The sequence below is a fragment of the Ovis aries genome, chromosome 8 (assembly GCF_016772045.2).
Source record: "Ovis aries strain OAR_USU_Benz2616 breed Rambouillet chromosome 8, ARS-UI_Ramb_v3.0, whole genome shotgun sequence".
Taxonomy (NCBI): Eukaryota; Metazoa; Chordata; class Mammalia; order Artiodactyla; family Bovidae; genus Ovis; species Ovis aries.
In genome coordinates, this window is record NC_056061.1 from 5,990,153 (window position 1) to 6,010,761 (window position 20,609).

The 20,609-nt window shown below is 38.0% G+C and overlaps 1 long non-coding RNA gene across 1 annotated transcript; it reads left to right on the forward strand.

The window, feature by feature from the left end:
• The first annotated feature begins 10,744 nt into the window (after positions 1–10,744).
• LOC132660191 (uncharacterized) lies at positions 10,745–13,653 on the forward strand. Its single transcript, XR_009601501.1, has 2 exons — positions 10,745–10,887; positions 11,269–13,653. It is a non-coding gene; the product is annotated as an uncharacterized LOC132660191 (long non-coding RNA).
• Positions 13,654–20,609: the final 6,956 nt, after the last annotated feature.

The following is a 20,609-nucleotide window of genomic DNA, read 5'->3' on the forward strand; positions in this document are numbered from 1 at the left end:
CCTCCAGGGGATGTTCCTGATCCAGGGATTGAAAACTGCATCTCTTAGGTCTCCTGCATTAGCAGGCAGATTCTTTACCACCATTAGATTCTATGCCATCTGGGAAGCCTCTAGAATAAGTGTGCCTATTTCCATGTACAGTTGGCCCTTGGAAAACAAGGGTTTGAACTGTCCAGGTCCACTTACACATGGAATTTTTTTAATAGCAAATCCTACAGTATTACACCATCTGCATGCAATTGGTTAAATCCATGAATGCAGAACTGCAGATATGGAGGACCAACGAGATTTTCAACTGTATGGAGGACTGACATCCATTATTCCCTTGTTTTTCACAGGTCAACTGTTTAAATAATTATCTACCTCAATTTCTACTGTTCTGCACATGCAGTCTGTGTGCTGAACTTAGTCACTCAGTCATGTCCCACTCTTTGCAACCCCATGGACTCTAGCCCAACACACTCCTCTGTCCATGGGGATTCTCCAGGCAAGAATACTGGAGTGGCTGCCATGCCCTCCTCCAGGGGATCTTCCCAAATCAGGGATCAAACCCAGGTCTCCTACATTGTAGGCAGATTCTTTACCATCTGAGCCACCAGGGAAGTCCATGAATATTGGAGTGAGTAGCCTATCCCTTCTTCAGGGGATCTTCCTGACCCAGGAATCAAACCAGGGTCTCCTGCATCACAAGCGGATTCTTTACCAGCTGAGCTACCAGGGAAGCCCCACATACATTGTCTAGTATTCAGTAAAAATTATCAGACACAAAAAATGAAGAGAATGCAACTTATTTTCAACAGACAAAGCAATTAACAGAATCAGGCTCAGATAGGATGTAAAGGTTGAAAGTCATGCAAAGAATTTAAAATAACTACTATGAAATATGAAATAACTACTTGATTGAAATAACTACCATATTGAAATATGAAATAACTCCTCCTACCTTGAAGGCAGGAGGAGAAGGGGACAACAGAGGATGAGATTGTTGGATGGCATCACTGACTCAATGGACATAAGTTTGGCAAGCTCGGGGAGTCGGTGATGGACAGGGAAGCCTGGTGTGCTGCAGTCCATGGGGTCGCAAAGAGTTGGACAAGACTGAGCAACTGAACTGAACTATGAAATGTGGGCAACAAACATGAGCAAAGGGGGAATTTTAGCACAGAGATTAAAATCACAAAACAGTCTAATAAAATGCTAGAATATTTTTTTAAAGGCAACAGAGATGGAGAATGCCTTCAATGTGTTCCTCACTTGACAACACAGGAAATAATCTGGGTTGTAAATATACTGGCTTGACAGTTTTCCTTTATTACTTTAAAGATATCAATCCACTGTCTTCTGGCTTGCATAATTTCTGATGTAGTATCTGAAAATGGTTAAATAAAAATTATGCAGACTAAAACACAAAGAGAAAAACAAAAGAGTGGGAAAATTAAATCACAGCATCCAAGAGCTGCAGGGCAATATACAAGAGGTTTACCATATGTGTAACTGGAATTGCAGAAGGAAGAGAATGAGAAAATGGTATGAAATACATCTTGGAAAAGAAGACCAGCCAAACTTAGTTAAAGAAGGCAAACACAGAGCTAAGAATCTCAGAAAACCCAGAAAAATCCCAACGTATCAAAAAAAAAAAAAAAAAAAAAACACCCTATACCCATCATCAGGGGCTCAGAGGTTAAGGCGTCTGCCTGTAATGTGGAAGACCCCGGTTGGATCCCTGGGTCGGGAAGATCCCCTGGAGAAGGCAATGGCACCCCACTCCAGTACTCTTGCCTGGAGAATCCCATGGAGGGAGGAGCCTGGTAGGCTACAGTCCATGGGGTCACGAAGAGTCGGACACGACTGAGCGACTTCACTTTCACTTTCTTTATATTCATCATATTCAAAATATGTAAAACTGAAAATAAAGAAACAACCTTGAGAGTATCAAGTGATAAAATACACATGGCCTACAGGGGGATAGAGGTGATAATTAAAACAGACATTGCATCAGAAATTATGCAAGCCAGAAGACAATGGATTGACATTTTTAAAGTAATAAAGGAAAAAACTGTCAACCCAGAATATTTACTTAGAAAACATATTTTTCAAAAATAAAGCAAAATAAAGAAAATAAAGATTTTTTTTTTCATAAAAATGAAAGCTGAATGAAATTATTGTCAACAGACTTGTGCTATAAGACATGTTAAGGGAAAATTTTCTTAGAAGAAAAATGATTCTGTGCAAAAACCGAAATCTATGCAAAGAAATGGGGGCTCCAGAAATAGTTAAAATGAAGTTAATATAAAAGACATTTCCCTATTTTAAATTGTTTTAAGAAATTATTGACTGTTAAAGCAAAAATAGAAGCAATGTCTTGCAAGTTTATAGCAGATGTAAAGGTGTCATGTATGACAAAAATAACATAAAAGAAGGGAGGAATTGGAAGTATCTTGTTATAGGATTTTTATACTGTATAATAGAAGTGTAACATAATTTAAAGGAACCTGTGGTAAATAAGAGGCTTCCCCAGTGGCTCAGTGGTGAAGAATCCTCCTGAAAATGTAGGAGACGCAGGAGACTCAGGTTCGATCCCAGGGTCAGAAAGATCCCCTGGAGGAGGGCCTGGCAACCCACTCCAGTATTCTTGCTGGGAAAATTCCATGGGCAGAGGAGCCTGCTGGGCTATGATCCATGGGATCACAAAGAGTCAAACATGACTGAAGCAACTGAGCACACACCCACGGTAAATAATTTACTGCAATGTACCTTAATGTACATTAAATATATTATAATGTAACCCTAGGGAAGCCACTAAAACTTTTAAAATTATAAGTAATAAGCCAGTAATGTATAAAAAAGAAATAGTAAATTAATTCAAAAGTTGGCAGAGAAAGAGAAGAAAAAGGGAAAGACTACAAAATAAAAACCAAACAGCAAGATGGCAGATTTTAATAAAATCATACTAACAATGAAATAAAAGTGGTCTAAACCTGTGTAGTCCATTAGAACTATGATGTGAATAGAGTATGTAAAAATTTCTCTTACTCATGTTAAAAAAGAAAAAGAAACATGAGGTTAATTTTAATCATATATTTACCAGCATCTATGCAATATAGTATTATTTCAACATATAATCAATATAAAACTGTTAATGAGATATTTTGAATTTTGTTCTATAAAATTTCATGTATATCTTACACTTACATCTCAATTCAGACCAGTGATATATCAAGTTCTTCAAAGCCTCATGTGGCTGGGAGCTATCTTACTGACATTGTAGTTCCAGTTAACCACATAAGTTGAAAGAGATTTTCTGATTAAATTAGAAAGCAAGCCCTAACTAAATGCTATTTATAAGAAACCCTCTTTAAATACAAAACATAAGCAAGTTAAAATGACAAAAACTAAAAGAATGGAAAAATAGGAAGATCCCCTGGAGAAGGAAATGGCAACCCATTCCAGTATCTTTGTCTGGAGAATCCCACAGACAGAGGAACCTGGCAGGCTACAGTCCATGGGGTCACAAAGAGTCGGACATGACTGAGCAACTAACACTTTCATTTTCATAGTCAAGAGAAAGCTGAATTTAGTAAATTAATATCAGACAAAGACTTCGTAATAAGAAAAATAGACGTTACATAATAGTAATGAGCCAGTTTACTAAAAAGACATAACATAATGTGTATGTACCTAATAATAGTTTGAAAATGCATGGAACAAAAAGTGATAGAGCTGAAAGGAGAAACAGACAAAGCCAGTTATAGTAAGCCCAGTGTTTTCAACCTTTGTGGCACTGGGGATCAGTTTCATGGAAGACAAATTTTCCATGGCAGGGGATGGATGGGGAGGATGGTTCAGGTGGTAATGTGAATGATTTCTATGTGAAGTACACATAAAAATGTGTAAGTAAGCGGTGTGATTATACATTGTAGTAATAGAAATAATAGGGAGTAAGAAAAAGCATGTGAAGTAACTTATTTTACATGTGGGCCTCAGGAAAGTCTCTTCAGAGGGTGATATTTAAGTTGAAGTCTGAAGAGTGAAAGGGAGCTATAGCTATGGGGTGGGTGGGTGTGTGCGTGAATGCTCCAGGGGAGAGATATGTGTAAAGCCCTGCAATGGGAAAAAGCATGGCAAATAAGGTGAGCGGCTGAAGGAAGGCCCGTGGATGATCCAGCAAGAGCTGACACTGGAAAAGCAGAGGCATGATCACACAGGACTGTATGAAACAAAGCAATCTGTATGGGTTTCATTCGACTGACATGGGAAGCCACTGAAACATTTTCAGCAGATAAGTAACATGAAAAGAGTTGAGAACATGAGAGTAAACGGATCCAGTTTAGGTCTGCCTTCTCCCTTGATCTGGATTGTAACAGCCAACAGATAACAGGTGCTGCTCTTTAGGGAGCAGCCCTGGGCACAGAGAAGGCATCCATGCCTGCTGACTGAATGAATGAATGGAATATTACATTTTATGATATAGTGTACTCTTCTATTTTAGTAACACTTAAAATAGTAACTAAACAGAAGGTGAGTGCATTCAAAGAACTTGCACTATGAGGCTTACTCTTGTTTTATTTTTACGTTTCAAATGGAATAGAAAATGAAAACCACATTCAGCCAGGCAAAGACGATGAAGAGCAGAGCGGAGTGATGACAACTTTTTTCCTTTTGCCCACGATCCTATTTCCTCCAACTCATCTCTCTGTGAATGTCTTTGGCTAATTTAAGGAACCTATTCTTGACTACAAGAACCATATGTTGTTTCTAAATGTTATGCCCTTAGAAACAGCTTAAGTTTTTTTTCAGGTTACTCATACTTGATCTCTATAAAAAGCATCATTATAATAATAAATAATTTGAGTAGGAGTATAATATTTGAATGTTTTATGGAAATAGTAAGATATTTCACTTTTGCTTATTCATTAAAGCCACTATTCATTAAATCCACTATTAACTGTGGATATACAATATGAGGTGGACTTTAATTCTGTGATAACTGAGTTGTAAATAATGGGTCATTTGATCCAACAATTGTTTGGTTTACATATGGAGGTCCACAGCCCTGGAAAGATCAGAAATACACTTCATCTGTATTTTACATGTCCACTGTGGGTATGCTCACCTAGTCTAAATGATAAAAACAAAGCCTAGTTTGGTTCTTCATACATTACAACCAAATCCCTTGCCTATTATTTCTATTTAACTTGGTTTAATAATTTTTAAAAGCCTTCATTAAGATTCAATGGCTCTTGTGGCCAAAATTATGCCCAGGTCAAAGATGTGGGTTTTTGGGTTCTCTGTGAATATGTCCAATCTGATAGTGGCTTAGAGTGGGAATGAGACATCCTTGAGTTCCTTGACATCCTTGAGTTCCTTGACATCCTTGAATTCCAGACCCTACTCCTTCAGACAAACGTGCACAGATGGCCCAAAAGCTGGCTAATCATACATTCAGAATAAAGCACCTTGAGTACAAGTCAGGAAGAATTTTCATCCATCTGGAGTGGTCTCTTCTTGGAAAGATCCTACAAAGCAAAATTCTCCAGGAAGTCAGGTAAATGAAAACTGTTGTATTTAGAAAGTAACTTACAGTTACTAGGGCTTCCCTGGTGGCTCAGACAGGAAAGAATCTACCTGCAATGCAGGAGACCCAGGTTCTATCCCTTGGTCCAGTAGATCCCCTGGAGAAGGAAATGGCAACCCACTTCAGTATTCTTGCCTGGAGAAGTCCATATACAGAGGAGTCTGGTGGGCCACTGACTTAAGCATTTTTATATTTTTAGAATCTGCTAATAGCATTATTGCCTCTGATAATTCTAATCCAAGACTGAGGTGTAGTTTTTTCATCACCATCAGTCATTATCATCATCATAGGATTACTACTTTTTAACGTGTTTTAACCAATTACTACATGCAAACTCTGAGCTGAACACTTTCAAATATCATCTTATTTACTCCTCACAATGACCCCACGAGCCAGATATTGTCATCTCCACTTTATTGATGAAGTGGAAGCTTTGTTTTCTTAATCATGACTTCTTAAAGCCTCTTACATATGTGCTTCCTTAGAGAGGAAATTGGTTGGAATATACTACTCTCCCTACTCTTGGAAGAGACAGGCCAGTATCTTTGTCATGTTCACACAAGTTCAAAGATCTCATCTGTAGACAACCTTGGATTGTGTGCCAGGATCTGTCTTAAATTAGTAGCAAGGTATTTCTATTTAACAGTTGAAAAAACTGAAGCTGAGAGTAAATGTCTAACTTGCCTACAGTGAGAATCATAACTTTGGAGCCAGAGCTATGTTTGGATATGACTGGCTGTGACTGGCTATGATTCCACCATTCACTAACATTGTTACCTTTACTAAACTTTTAAACCTCTCTGAACCTCTGCTTGCATTTAAATCATGTTGATAGTAATGCCTATTTGTTGGTCAGCCACCCAGTCATGTCTAACTCTTTGTGACTCCATGGACTGCAGCACACCAGGTCTCCGACTGTCCCTGACCATCTCCCAAAGTTTGCCCAAGTTCATGTCCATTACATGGGTGATGCCATCCAGCCATCTCATCCTCTGATGCCCTCTCCTTCTTCTGCCCTCAATCTTTCCCAGCATCACAGACTTTTCCAATGAGTCAGTTGTTTGCAACGGATGACCAAAACACTAGAGTTTTGGCTTCAGCATCAGTCCTTCCAATAAATAAATATTCAATAAAAAAATTCAGCATCAGTCCTTCCAATAAAAAAATTTCCTTTAGGATTGCCTGGTTTGATCTCCTTGCTGTCCAAGGGGCTCTCAAGACTCTTCCCCAGCACCACAGTTTGAAGGCATCAATTCTTTGGTGCTCCACCTTCTTTGTGGTCCAGTTCTTACAACTATACATGACCACTGGGAAAACGATAGCCTTGACTATATGGACCTTTTTTGGTAGACTAATGTCTCTGTTTTTCAACACACTGTCTGGGTTCGTCAGAGCTTTCCTGCCGGGAAGCAAATGTCTTCTGATTTCACGGCTGCAGTCACTACCCACAGTGATTATAGAGCCCAAGAAGAGGAAATCTGTCACTACTTCCACCTTTTCCCCTTCTATTTGATATGAAATAGTGTGGCCAGATGCCATCATCTTAGTTTTTTTAATATCCAGTTTTAAGCCAGCTCTTTCAGATTCACCTTGCAGAATTAAATTCATATAAGAATACCTACTTAATAGGATCCTAATTGTCAGGATCCTATTGTTAAGATTTAAACAAGAACCTATGTCAGTGTCTGCTATAGAGTAGTAATCATTATGATTTTGATTTGCCAGCTTCACACAAGAGAAAAATGAATGCCCACTTGTCTCTAAGCATTCACAGACACCATCTGGGATAGGTTTTCCAGGAGGACAATTCCATGAAGCTTCCACCATGAGAGAATTCTTGACCCAAGTTTCCTCCTGGAAATGAATCCAAAATTTCATTTTGCCACAGGATAGTAACTGAACGATATGACCATGAGCTGTGTAGATTTACATGTTCTTAATGCACCATCAAATCTTTTATAAAATAAACAAAATGGCGAAGAATTGACTTGAATACTTTCCACTCATTCCTACTCAGTAGAAGATGAATGAATCGGTGAGAAGGAAGAGAACATATAGAATGATGGACAAGTATCTGATTGCTGTCTTCCAGGGAGAAAAAGCATGTATATGTGTGTGTACATATAGATATATTCCTCTTGTATGTATCAAGTGAAGTGAAAGTCACTCAGTCATGTCTGACTCTTTGCGATCCCATGGACTATACAGTCCATGGAATTCTCCAGGCCAGAATACTGGAGTGGGTAGCCTTCCCCTTCTCCAGGGGATCTTCCAACCCAGGGATTGAACCCAGGTCTCCTGCATTGCAAGTGGATTCTTTACCAGCTGAGCCACCATGGAAGCATGTATAGATGTATAGACATAGATATATTCCTCTTGTATGTGTAGATATATATATATGTATAGATATATATCTTGTATGTATAGATATAGATATATTCCTCTTGTATGTGTAGATATATATATGTATAGATATATATCTTGTATGTATAGATAGAGATATATTCCTCTTGTATGTATAGATATATATGTATGTATAAATATATATCTTGTATGTATAGATATAGATATATTCCCATTTAGGATGGAATTTGAAACAACGTATAGGACTAAAAAGACTTGTATGATTTTTTAAACAATTTTAAAAAAAAAAGGTCTCAGTTATATGCTTTTACCTTTGGAGTTTGAAATGTTAAGACCTTTATACTTTCCTTAGAGAGAAAGAAAATGCTTGTGAAAGTTGAAATGTCAGAAGTCATTCTTCTTGCCCTCAAGACCTGAGATCAAAAGCCCCAGGATGGGAGGATTAAGAATAAACAAAAGCAGAAGCAGAGCGAGATGTCCAGCAGAATTCTAAACAATGGCCCCTGCTCTTTGAACTACCCTTCTGGCACTGCTTCATCCCAAGCTAACTGCTCTGTCCCGTCTTGATTCTTGTACTGTGTTTTTGCTAGACTCCTTGCTTGGTCTTTTTTTCTTTTTGCTTTTCAAGTTTTCTGTCTCCTAGGGCTCAACTTGATTTTGATCCTTGGCTTCAACATCTCCCCTTGATTCTTTTTGGTTCCTGACTCCCATTTCATGGTAAGCCTTTGATGAATATTTGCATACCTAGCTACCTGTCCTGATGGCTTCCTGGCTCTTTCCCAGCTACCTCCAACCAGTTCCAGGATATGTTAACAAAAAGGAGGATGGCAAGCTTAATAATCAATAGTCTCATTTTGGGAGACTGTAATGAGCTCAGTTTATGAAAAAAAAAAAAAAACCCTTAATTTTAAAAAACATTTTCTGGGGTGGGTGGATGGGAGAGAGGCTCAGGAAGGATGGCATATATTTATACTTATAGCTGATATACATTGTTGTGCATCAGAAGCCAACACAACATTGTAAAGTAATTATCCTCCAATTAAATTAATTTTTTAAAGTATTTTCTAACAAAATCAAGGTCCACATTGGTTAAATTCTATATAGATGAATTATTATGAGTGAATAAAACAATGGTGTTTTATTTGGCTAGGATCTTCTTGCCTATTTGCTTATGTGCTTCTTACTTACTCAGTTGTGTCCAACTCTTTGCAATCCCATGGACTGTAGCCGGCCAGCTCCTCTATCCATGGGATTCTCCAGGCAAGAATATTGAAGTGGGTTGCCGTGCCCTCCTCCAGGGGATCATCCTGACCCAGGGACAGAATCCATGTCTCCTACTTTGCAGGCGGGTTCTTTACTTGATGAGCCACTGGGGAAGCCCCCTATTTGCTTATAATTTAAGACAAAAGAAAGGGTCAAAAGATAATCATTTTGTCCTGCAATTCAAATGAAACAGTAGACTGTGATACTCAAGTGAATAAGCATTATAGAAATATTCAAAATCAGTGCTTGAAATAATTTTCTAATATTTTAGCTTTATTCATAACCCTAGTCTTACCATCTATTTCAAATTTAAATTTCAAGAACTCTGGCTAATAATTATAATTTTCAACCCACTCCAGTATTCTTGCTTGGAAAATCCCATGGACGGAGGAGCCTGGTAGGCTACAGTCCAAGGGGTCACAAAGAGACATGACTGAGCGACTTCATTTCACTTCACTTCACTTCACTTCAGAATATCTAAAAAGACCTTTCCTTAAACAATTGATTAGCCTTATTATAATTATTAATTAGTCAACTCTTTTCCAACATTAAGATTATATATTGGTGGGGACATGCTCATTTATAACATCAATACTTCACATAGAAGTAAAATTCACTTTTATATTACTGTTATAAACATTATCACCAATCATAGGAGACATGCCAGAGTACTCCAGCCTTTATTGCAAGGCGTTGTATCATAAATATGGAGACATACTTCAGCTCCTTGAAATGGATACTTTGTCTAATCTGTACTTTGTGTCATGCTATGTTTATTTAATGTTGCATAAATGATGCACTATAATATTCTGAGTAATTCTTTGCCTCATTCTACTTCTGCTATCAAATAATTTTTTTAATAATTATTTATTATGTCCTTGGGAATGAAACAATTCTAGTATAAATAATACCTCAAAAATTGCAACAGACACACTCCAGTATCAGTTTTCAGAAATTTTAGCATTTACTGATTTATTCAGCCATTTAAACATTTATTAAAAGCCTTCTACATGCCAGGTACCACTATGCAAGTTTCTGCTGTGCTGTGCTTAGTCTCTCAGTCCTCTCCAACTCTTTGTAACCCCATGGACTATAGCCCTCCAGGCTCCTCTGTCCATGGAATTCTCTAGGCAAGAATACTGGAGTGGGTAGCCATTCCCTTCTCCAGGGGATCTTCCCGACCCAGGGATCTAACTCACATCAACCGCATTGCAGGCAGATTTCTGAGGTATTATTTGCAGGCATCTGAGCCACCAGGGAAGCCCAAGAATACTGGAGTAGATAGCCTATACCTTCTCCTGGGATCTTCCTGATCCAGGAATCGAGCCAGGATCTCCTACATTGCAGGCAGATTCCTTACCAGCTGAGCTACCAGGGAAGCCCATGCAAGTTTCTGAGTATGGGGTAAATAAAATATGATTATTCATAGTTTAGATGGAAGGTCAAGAAATCATGCAACTGATTATAATACACAGTGATACAGGTTGAAATAGAGTTATTCATAAATTGCAGAGATGAGAGCCTTCTTTCTGTTTACAGGACTTAGGGAGACCTATGAAAAGAAGATTTGAACTGGCTCTAAAGAATGATCAGGGCTGCTCTGGAGGCAAGAGATGTAGAAAGCACGTTCCAGGAAGAAGCATCTGTATACGTGGAAGGTGGAATCACACAGGAGAGACAAGGAGGTCTGTGAATGCAGGGGCGTATGGGTGATATCAGGCAGTGCAGTGTGGCTGAAATGCTGGGAATGCAAAGGAGAAGGCATGCAGATAAAATGGTGGGCAGGTCTTTTCAAGATGGTTTAGTCTTAGCACTACTTGTGATAGGGACAAAAGATTCAGCAAAATGAGACAGATGGATAAACACAGAAGATGAAAGAAACAGTTCTACATGGTTCTCATATTAACTTCAGATTTTTCCTTTCTGTGCCCAAGGAAGGCTACCTTTCCAGTTCCTTTGCTTTTAGGCAAGCTCAGACAAATTGTCAGGCCAATACATTGTAAGCAAAAGTTTAATGTGTCACTTCTGGGCTGAGGCAGTGAAAAACCCCTGTGTTATTTTTCCAGTATCTCTCTTCCCCTGTCATGGAAACCAAGGGGGCCTTCTGTTGACATGAGGAACCACAAGATTATGGCTGCCTGAATTCAAGAGTCACCATATCATCGACCGTTGCCCTAAAGGTAACCCAGACCCACAGTAGGTTTAGTGGACAGAATACGTTTAAAAAATGTTTTTATCAAGTCATTGAGTTTAGGGGTTTTGTCACTGCAGCATAGTACAGTTGATCCTGATCAAAACACAAATTGAAATGTTAGCGTTTAATGAACACATAATTCAAAGGAGTCGGAGAATGGATTCAAGGTTATAAGTTAAGAGAAACGGAGAGAAATGGAGCCACTTCTTCCTCTGAAACATGTAGGAAAGTTCAGTGCGGGGTGGGGGGGCAAAAAATTTTGAGGTCGCAAAGGAGAAGTTAAAACAGTTTATTCATGATGCCTCTACATTCCTGTGATATTTGAAATTAAGTCTTCTGCTGAGGAGATGAGTGGCAAGACCGAGGGAAATAAAATGATTGAGCAGTTGCTGAGGGGACAGTTACTCTACAGAAAGGAAAGAGAATCAGGCAGATAGAAGGGAAAGGATTGCAGAGCAGAGGAAGTGCTCAACTGGGTCTGTGGCTTTTGCATTTATAGTGGGGAGTCAGCCAACATGAGTTTGTCGTTTCATACAGCAATGATTGCCAACTTGAGAGTGAAAACAAGCAATTAAGCTTATGCGAGGGCTTGGAGGAAAAGTTATGGTATGAAGAGGAGATTCTTAAAAGCTGAAGTGAATGACAACAGCACTGGATGCGAACAGGAAGAAAGGGAAGCCAGAAGGAGGCTGATAGAGCAAAAGATCCTTAAAAAAAAAAAAAAAAAAAAAACACTGGACATTTTAGTGGGTTAAAGGGAAGTTAATCTGGACTATTGGTATAGAACTGAGTAAAAGACATGAGGTTATTATAGAGACGGTAGTGTAATATAATGGCTAAGAGAAAGTTGTTTGGGACTCAATAGCTGCTCTGTCCTTTACTAGGGATATATGATATTAGCCAAGTTAGCCACGTTTTTTTCCTGTCCCTCAGTCTCCTCATAGCACATTTTAAGCTCCACTGAAAGATTTTTGTGATAACTGAATGAGTCAATATACATAAAGCTCTTAGGGTAGTGCTTGGCATAAAGTACTCTAAGTGTGAGTTGTTATTAATATAGTAGTAGAAATTATGCTGGAGAAGGCAATGGCAACCCACTCCAGTATTCTTGCCTGGAAAATCCCATGGACAGAGGAGCCTGGAGGGCTGCAGTCCATGGGGTCGCAAAGAGTTGGACACAACTGAGCGACTAACACACACGGAAATTATGCAGCCATGGAAATGGGTATTGAGGTGTAAGGAGATGAGCAGTGTGGATGGACATGGGGTTAAGAAATTGAAGAATGAGAGACTTGGTGAATGTGAGCACCGTGTGTTCTCAAGATGCTGAGGAGACACAAAGAAAATTGTCAGCCAGTGTGACGTCCATCCTCGGTTGATGCCGTGACATCATAAGATAATGACCAGTGAGGGGAGGAGAATGGCAAAACTGTGGCATGACCTTCAAGATTTTTAACTTAGTAGTCTAGGAATACTGTCCACCCCTACAACTTGTTGCTCAGACAGAGAGCGCAAGAAAATGACAACCTCTCCTTTCAAGAGTTTTCAGAACCTTTGCTGCAAGAGGTTCAGAGGAGAAAAGGCAACACTCCTACACTGTTGATGGGAATATAAATTGGTGCAGCCACCTTGGTGAATAGGACAGAGGTTCCTTAAAAAACTAAAAATAGAGTTACCATATGATCCAGAAATTCCACTCCTGGGCATCTATTTAGAGAAAGCTCTAATTCAAAAAGATACATGCACCCCAATGATCATTGCAGCACTATGTGCAATAGTCATGGAAATGACCTAAATGTCCGCTGACAGAGGATTGCGTAAGGAAGATGTGGTACACATACACAATGAAATATTTGTTGTTGTTGTTTAGTCGCCAAGTTGTGTCCAACTCTTTGGGACCCCAAATTCACCCATAAAAAGGAATGAAGTAATGCCATTGCAGCAACATGGATGGAACTGAAATTACTGTATGAAGTAAGTCATGTAGAGGCAAGCACCATGTGATATTGCTTATATGTGTAATCTAAGAAGATGATATAAATGAACTTATTTACAAAATAGAAATAGATTCACAGACATAGAAAAGAAATTTATGGTTACCAAAGAGGAAGGTGGGGGAAGGGATAAATTAGGAGTCTGGAATTAAAATATATATATTACTGTGTATAAAATAGGTAACCAATAAGGACCTACTGTATAGCACAGGAAACTATATTCAATATCTTGTCATACCTGTATTAGAAAAGGATCTGAAAAAGACTATGTGTATATATGAATAGGAAGAAAAAAGTTTTCAGGAGCTTTTATCAAGTAAAAGCCAAGTTTTGGACTTCCCTGGACTCTACACTTCCACTGCAGAGGCTACATGTTCCATCCCTGGTCAGGGAACTTAGGTCCCACCTGCTACACAGCTCAGGCAAAACAAGAAAAAAAAAAGAAAAATCCATGTTTCAGTCAATGCAGTGAGGAGGAAAAGAAAATAAGGGGAAATGAAGCAAAATCTGTGGATATTCATGAATAAAGAGTTCCAAAGTCATATGGGAAAAGATTTTTAATTTTTTTTTTCTCAGCAGAATCAGTGAGTGCTGACTTTGGAGAAAGAAAAGGTAAGAAGTTTTCTGAAGAGAAATGGAAGAATGCACACCCTGAGCCATTATCATGGGCTAAGAGATGGGGGGTTAAGTTGCTTTGGGTTTTCATATAACTTAACACATCCATTTTCTTTCTGCGTCAACCATCTGTACTGTCATTAGAGTGTATGTGTTCTCAGGTGTAACCTAGAGCTGACCGTGGTGCTCTTTTATTATGTAAGTTAAACATAAGTACATTTATCACATTTAAAATTATTGAAGAATAAGTAATTTCAATGTTGTTTAAACCATTCCAAATCATAGAAAATTATACTAAGCTTGTTAATATATTTTATGAACCTGGCATAATGTTAACAGTGAAGGTAAATAATAATAATAAAAATAATAGTCCAATTTCACTTAAGAATACAGACGCAAAATTATTAATAAAAAACTAACAAATAAAGTCCAGTAGTGTCAGTGATGAACTAGTACTGCCAAGATGAAAAGATGGTTTCCTGTCAGGAACTCTTTCAATAAGAGAGTTCTTAAAATAACATAACTTCCATCTGAGACATCAAGGAAGCCCATTACACCAATATATTAATGGATTAAAATGATTCAAAGAGATGCGGAAAAGGCATTAGGTTAAATTCAGTAGCCATTTCTACTAAAACTCCAATCAAAATAGAAATAAAAGAAAATCACCTAAATATGATAATGCTACTTATATAAAACCAATTTCTATCTATTTTCAAACTATTATAAGGGAATTTAGTAACAAACCTGTAGACACAATATTTCAAAAGCAATAGTGGTTCTTTACTAGAAATAATCAGATAGAACTAGAAATGGAAAAAGAAGCCACATACAATAATACAAAATTTTTTTAATATTTTGAAATAAATTTAATAAGAAAGCTACAAAGCCTATTAAAAAGAACCATAGAATTTTATTAAAGGGCTACATCAAGGCTGAACAAATGGAAAAACATACCTGGTTCTTGCAAGGGAAGATTTAATTTTACAAATATGTCAATTCTGCCCATATTGTGACATATTTAATGAATTTTCAATTAAAATCTCTATGGTCTTAGAAAATTGAATTATCTTACATTTTATATGGAAGAATAAATGTCCGTGAGAAGCTAAGAAATGTACAAACATGAAAAATGATAATGAGATTCCTTGCCGGATATTAAAATGTTATAAAGTCAGCATAATCAAAAGTGTTGGTTATTAGCATTGGGACAGACTAATTGATTAGCAGAACAAAACAAAAAGGACAGAATACATAGGAGCACCACTTAGGAAAAGGGTGGTATTTCACTTTAATGGGGAGAGAATGGTTTAGCAAATGAGTGCATTTTATGTTAATAAGCAGAATAATTAGATAGTCATTTGAAAAAAATTACAGTTGGACCGCTACCTCACATGATACATAAAAACACTGCATTAGTTTTTTTTTCTTCCCGTCAAAGCTTTATTTACTCTTATACGTCAATAGTTCTCAGAATGCTATACCCACTTCTTACCTGAGCTTCAGGCATACCTATTCAAGCGCCCATTTCACATTTCCACTAACATACCAAGTCCATATGTCCAAAAACATATGCTCTCCGTTGACCACTCCCCAGACAGGCATGCTCATGTTTAGTGCTTGGGTGCTACCATCCAAATGTTTACATTAGATTCCTCAGTGGGCGGGTATAATATCCACCACAGGTCAGTCCCTGGTTCCGGAAGATCCCACAAGCCATGGAACAGCTAAGCCATGTCCCCAAACTACTGCAGCCTCTGTTCCAGAACAAGAGAAGACACCGCAATGAGAAGCCCGGCACTGTAACTGGAGAGGAGCCCCTGTTCTCTGCAAACAGAGGAAAGCCTGTGCACCAATGAAGACTGAGCACAGCTGAAAATAAAAATAAATGAATATTTTTAAAAAAGTATCCTCAACAATTATTTCTCCCACTTGACTACATTTCCAATCACTAAATCCTTTTGATTTTGCCTCTTGTTAATAAGATCCCTCAAACTAATTCATGTCTTTTCATGTCCTTAACCATTTTCTTAGACAGATAGAAGATATTTTAATTTGATCACTGCATTTACCTCGTAAGTAGTATTTCTATTTCCAGCTGTGTACTCTCCAACTCATTTGTGAAAAAAAAAAAAGAAAGAAAGAAAAGAAAAATGCCATCCTTCTTAAAGAAACTGTATATGGAATATATAAAGAAATTTCAAAACTAATCAATAGGAAAATGAACAGCCTAATCTTAAAAGGGCACACAATCTGAACACAATAAAAGATATAAGGCTAGCAAATAAGCACATGAAAGATGGTTGATATTACAATTCATCAGAAAGATTAAAATCAAAATCACAATCACACGTCACAACATACTCACTAGAATAAAGATAAAATATCTGATAAACATCTAGTGTTTACAAGAATGAGAAACAACAGTAATTCTTATGTCTTCCTATGGGAATCCAAAATGACACAGATACCAACTTCTGAAAGCGGATTCGCAGTATTTCATAAGATTAATAGTATATTTATCATAGAATCTAGCAATCCCACTTCTATGTATTTTTCTCAGTGAAATATGTCCACACATGAACATACATCAGTGTTCACAGGAGCATTATTTTATAATAGCCACATCCACTGAAAGATGAATAAAGACACTGTGATTTATTCATACTATGGAAAACTCTTCATCATTAAAAAGAATGAAACATGAATACAGCAACAACATGGATGAATCTCAAAAACATTATAAGCAAGTAGAGTCAAATGCTAAATGTTACATACTGTGTGCTTCTATCAATATTTTTATAAAGTTCAAGAAAGGTCAAAGTTATAATGATACTATATAGATCTTTGATTGCTTGCGCTTGAGGGTGAGAGTGGATATATTAGTTTGCCAGGGTTGCCATAATGAAGTACCACAGACTGGGAGGTTTAAACAGAAGACATTATTTTCTCAGTCTGGAGGCTAGAAGTCTGAGATCAAGCCATCTTTGGCAGGGTTGATGTGACAGAACAGGGCTCCCCAATCTCTGGGATCTAATGCCTGATGATCTGAGGTGGGGCTGATGTAATAATAATAGAAATAAAATACACAATAAAAGTACTGTCTTTGAATCATCCTGAAACCACCCCCCACATACAAGTCTGTGGAAAACTCTTCCATGAAACTGGTCCCTGGTGCCAAAAAGGTTGGGGACCGCCGTGATGGAACATATAAAGACATTGCATTGGTCATAAAAGTTTTTAAAAAATTTTTATAAACAAAGGTTTAAAAAGATTAAGATATAGACGGTATATATATATATATGTCCATAGATATTTGTATGTGAGTTCAGTTCAGTTGCTCAGTCCTGACTCTTTGCAATGCCATGGACTGAAGCACATCCGGCTTCTTTGCCCATCACCAACTCCAGGAGCTTGCTCCAACTCACATCCATTGAGTTGGTGATGCCATCCAACCATCTCATCCTCTGCCATCCCCTTCTCCTCCTGCCTTCAGTTTTTCTCAGCATGAAGGTCTTTTCCAATGAGTCGGTTCACATCAAGTGGCCAAAGTACTGGAGCTTCAGCTTTAGCATCAGTCTTTCCAGTGAATATTCAGGACTGATTTCCTTTAGTACTGACCAGTTTGATCTCCTTGCTGCCCAAGGGACTCAAGAGTCTTTTCCAACACCACAGTTCAAAAGTATCAATTCTTCAGTGCTCAGCTTTCTTTATGGTTCAGTTCTTACATCCATACATGATTGCTGGAAAAACCATAGCTTTGACTAGACGGACCTTTGTTGGCAAAGTAATGTTGCTGCTTTTTTAATATGCTGTCTATATTTGTCATAGTTTTCCTTCCAAGGAGCAAGCATCTTTTAACTTCATGGCTGTAGTCACCATCTGCAGTGATTTTGGAGCCCAAGAAAATAAAGTCTGTCACTGTTTCCATTGTTTCCCCACCTATTTGCCATGAAGTGATGAGTCAGATGCCATGATCTTAGTTTTTTGAATGTTGAGTTTAAAACCAGCTTTTTCACTCTCCTCTTTCACTTTTATCAAGAGGCTCTTTAGTTCCTCTTTGCTTTCTGCCATAGGGGTGGTGTCATCTGCATATGAGGTTACTGATATTTCCCCCTGCAATCTTGATTCCAGCTTGTGCTTCGTCCATTCCAGCATTTTACATGATGTACTCTGCATAGAAGTTAAATAAGCAATGTGACAATGTACAGCCTTGACGTACTCCTTTCCCAATTTGGAACCAGTCTATTGTTCCATGTCTGGTTCTAACTGTTGTTTCTTGACCAGCATACAGATTTTTCAGGAGGCAGGTAAGGTGGTCTAGGATTCCTGCCTGTTTAAGAATTTCCCACAGTTTGTTGTGATCCACACAGTCAAAGGCTTTAGCATACTCAATGAAGCAGATGTTTTTTATACATATATATGTAAGGGCTTCCCAGGTGGCACTAGTGGTAAAGAACCTACCTGCTAACACAGGAGACATGAGAGACATGGGTTCAGTCCTTGGGTTGGCAAAATCCCCTCAGGAGGGCATGGCAACCCACTCGTGTTCTTGCCTGGAAAATCCAATGGACAGAGGAGCCTGGTGGGCTATATAGTCCATGGGGTTGCCAAGAATCGGACATGACTGAAGCAGCTTAGCTCGCTTGCTCAGTCATATATATGTATATAACTGCATATTGAAGACACTTTTAAAAGCTAATTAGTAAGCCAGAAATTATTAACAAAATATAGGATTGACCTTACATAAATATTAAACTTTTTCTTAGGGCATATTATATCTTTGTTAGTTAGGATGCATTCAGCTTCAAGTTTTGAAAAATTCAAGTCATACAAGCAATAAGGGAATTTATAGGCTCATGTGCTGCGGAGTCCAGAGGTACATTGCCTCAACTCAGTGTCTTCATCAGAATCATTTTCTGTGATTCTCCTATCCTTGCCTTCTTTTTTCCATTGGCTTTCTAGAGGCTGGTATTGAGGTGGCTACAGCAGTTTTTCTAAAAGTGGCATCTACACTTGACAATGGCCAGGAGAAAAAGTGTCTGTTTTTTCCTATTGTCCATTCTTACAGTAAGGAAAAGAACCACAGCAAGTTTCTTCTTACACCTCATTGGACCCAGCTGGCCACCTTTCTGAGTCCCTCTGGGGAGGGAAATGAATTCACGGGCTTAGGCCTAGGTGTGTATGCATAAAAGGATTGTCACCAAATTTGGTTTTCTCAGTGTGGAGGATTTTGTGTAATTTTTACTTTCTTCTTTAATATCAGATTGAATTTTAGAAGTAAACATATATTATTACTTCGGCCAGAAAAAAATGATAAAGCTATTTTTTGTGGAAAAAATATATCTCATAATAACAGCTGGAGAGAGTATGGATTTACACAGATTTTTTAAAAAAATCATTTCATTTCCATCTTTGTCCTGGCAGGAAGTCTTTTTTTAAAATGGAATCTTATAATTACATGTTTAAAATTTTTAAAAGCCAACTGTACATCACAGATTTTAAACATCAATGTTTAAACTAAGCAGTTTTTAGCTAAAGTCTTACAAAAATTGATATAGGAATGAATATACACATTCTGAAGTGATAAGAAAGGAGTATTTCTGTAAGGTCATAATTATAAGTATTCTTATAGAATGCTATTAAGAATTCTTAATTCTTTAAGAACTTTATAAAAGGATCGAGACATATAGAGCCATCATGAGTCTCCTTTGTTCCAGAATTCTGTTTACAAGATAACTTTTTGTATTTTCCTAAGCAAAATTCTTAAACTTTTTGTATTAAAATTCAACACATTAAATATAAATACTATAATGGAAAAAAAAAATGGAATCTTCCTTCAAAGTGAAAGTGAAAGCTGCTCAGGCTCCTCTATCCATGGGATTCTCCAGGCAAAAACACTGGAGTGGATTGCCATTCCTCTCTCCAGGGGATCTTCCCAACCCAGGGATCGACCCAGAGTCTCCTGCATTGCAGGCAGATTCTTAACCCTTTGAACTACCAGGGAAGGCCCTGAATATATATAGCATTATTATTTTTTAATCTTAGTTTGGCCACATCTCTCGGCATGTGGAATCTTAGTTCCCTGGCCAGGGATTTAACTTGCACCCTCTACAGTGGAAGCGAAGAGTCTTAACCACTGGGCCACTGAGGATGGCCCCAAAACGTTATGTATATATGAGAAAAAGTCAGCAATGAGTTTAATTATGTTTGTTAAACGTTAACAGTTCAATTAACATTTACTTCTCATCAAACTTCTCTACTTAGTTGAAACAACAGTAGGGTAGACAGACCGGCTTGAATTATATTTCTATGATTACACTTGTTTTATGCCCTTGAAACAATGAAAAGTTATGCCCCTCTCATCTGAGAAGAGGAAACACGCTAATTCCTTTTGATCTGATCCTTCCAAGAGTGACGATAAACCAATTCCTGCCCAAGTCTCAGGATTTCAGCAGTGAGTGCGGGTGGGGTGTCCCCTGACTGCTTCAGTCTGATCATCTCGTCTCACCAGTTGTTTTTACTCGGTCTCTTCTACCCCAGGAAATGCCACCAGCGCCATCAGGCAGGGTGGGCTATTTTTAGCACTGGGCCTGCCTGGGGA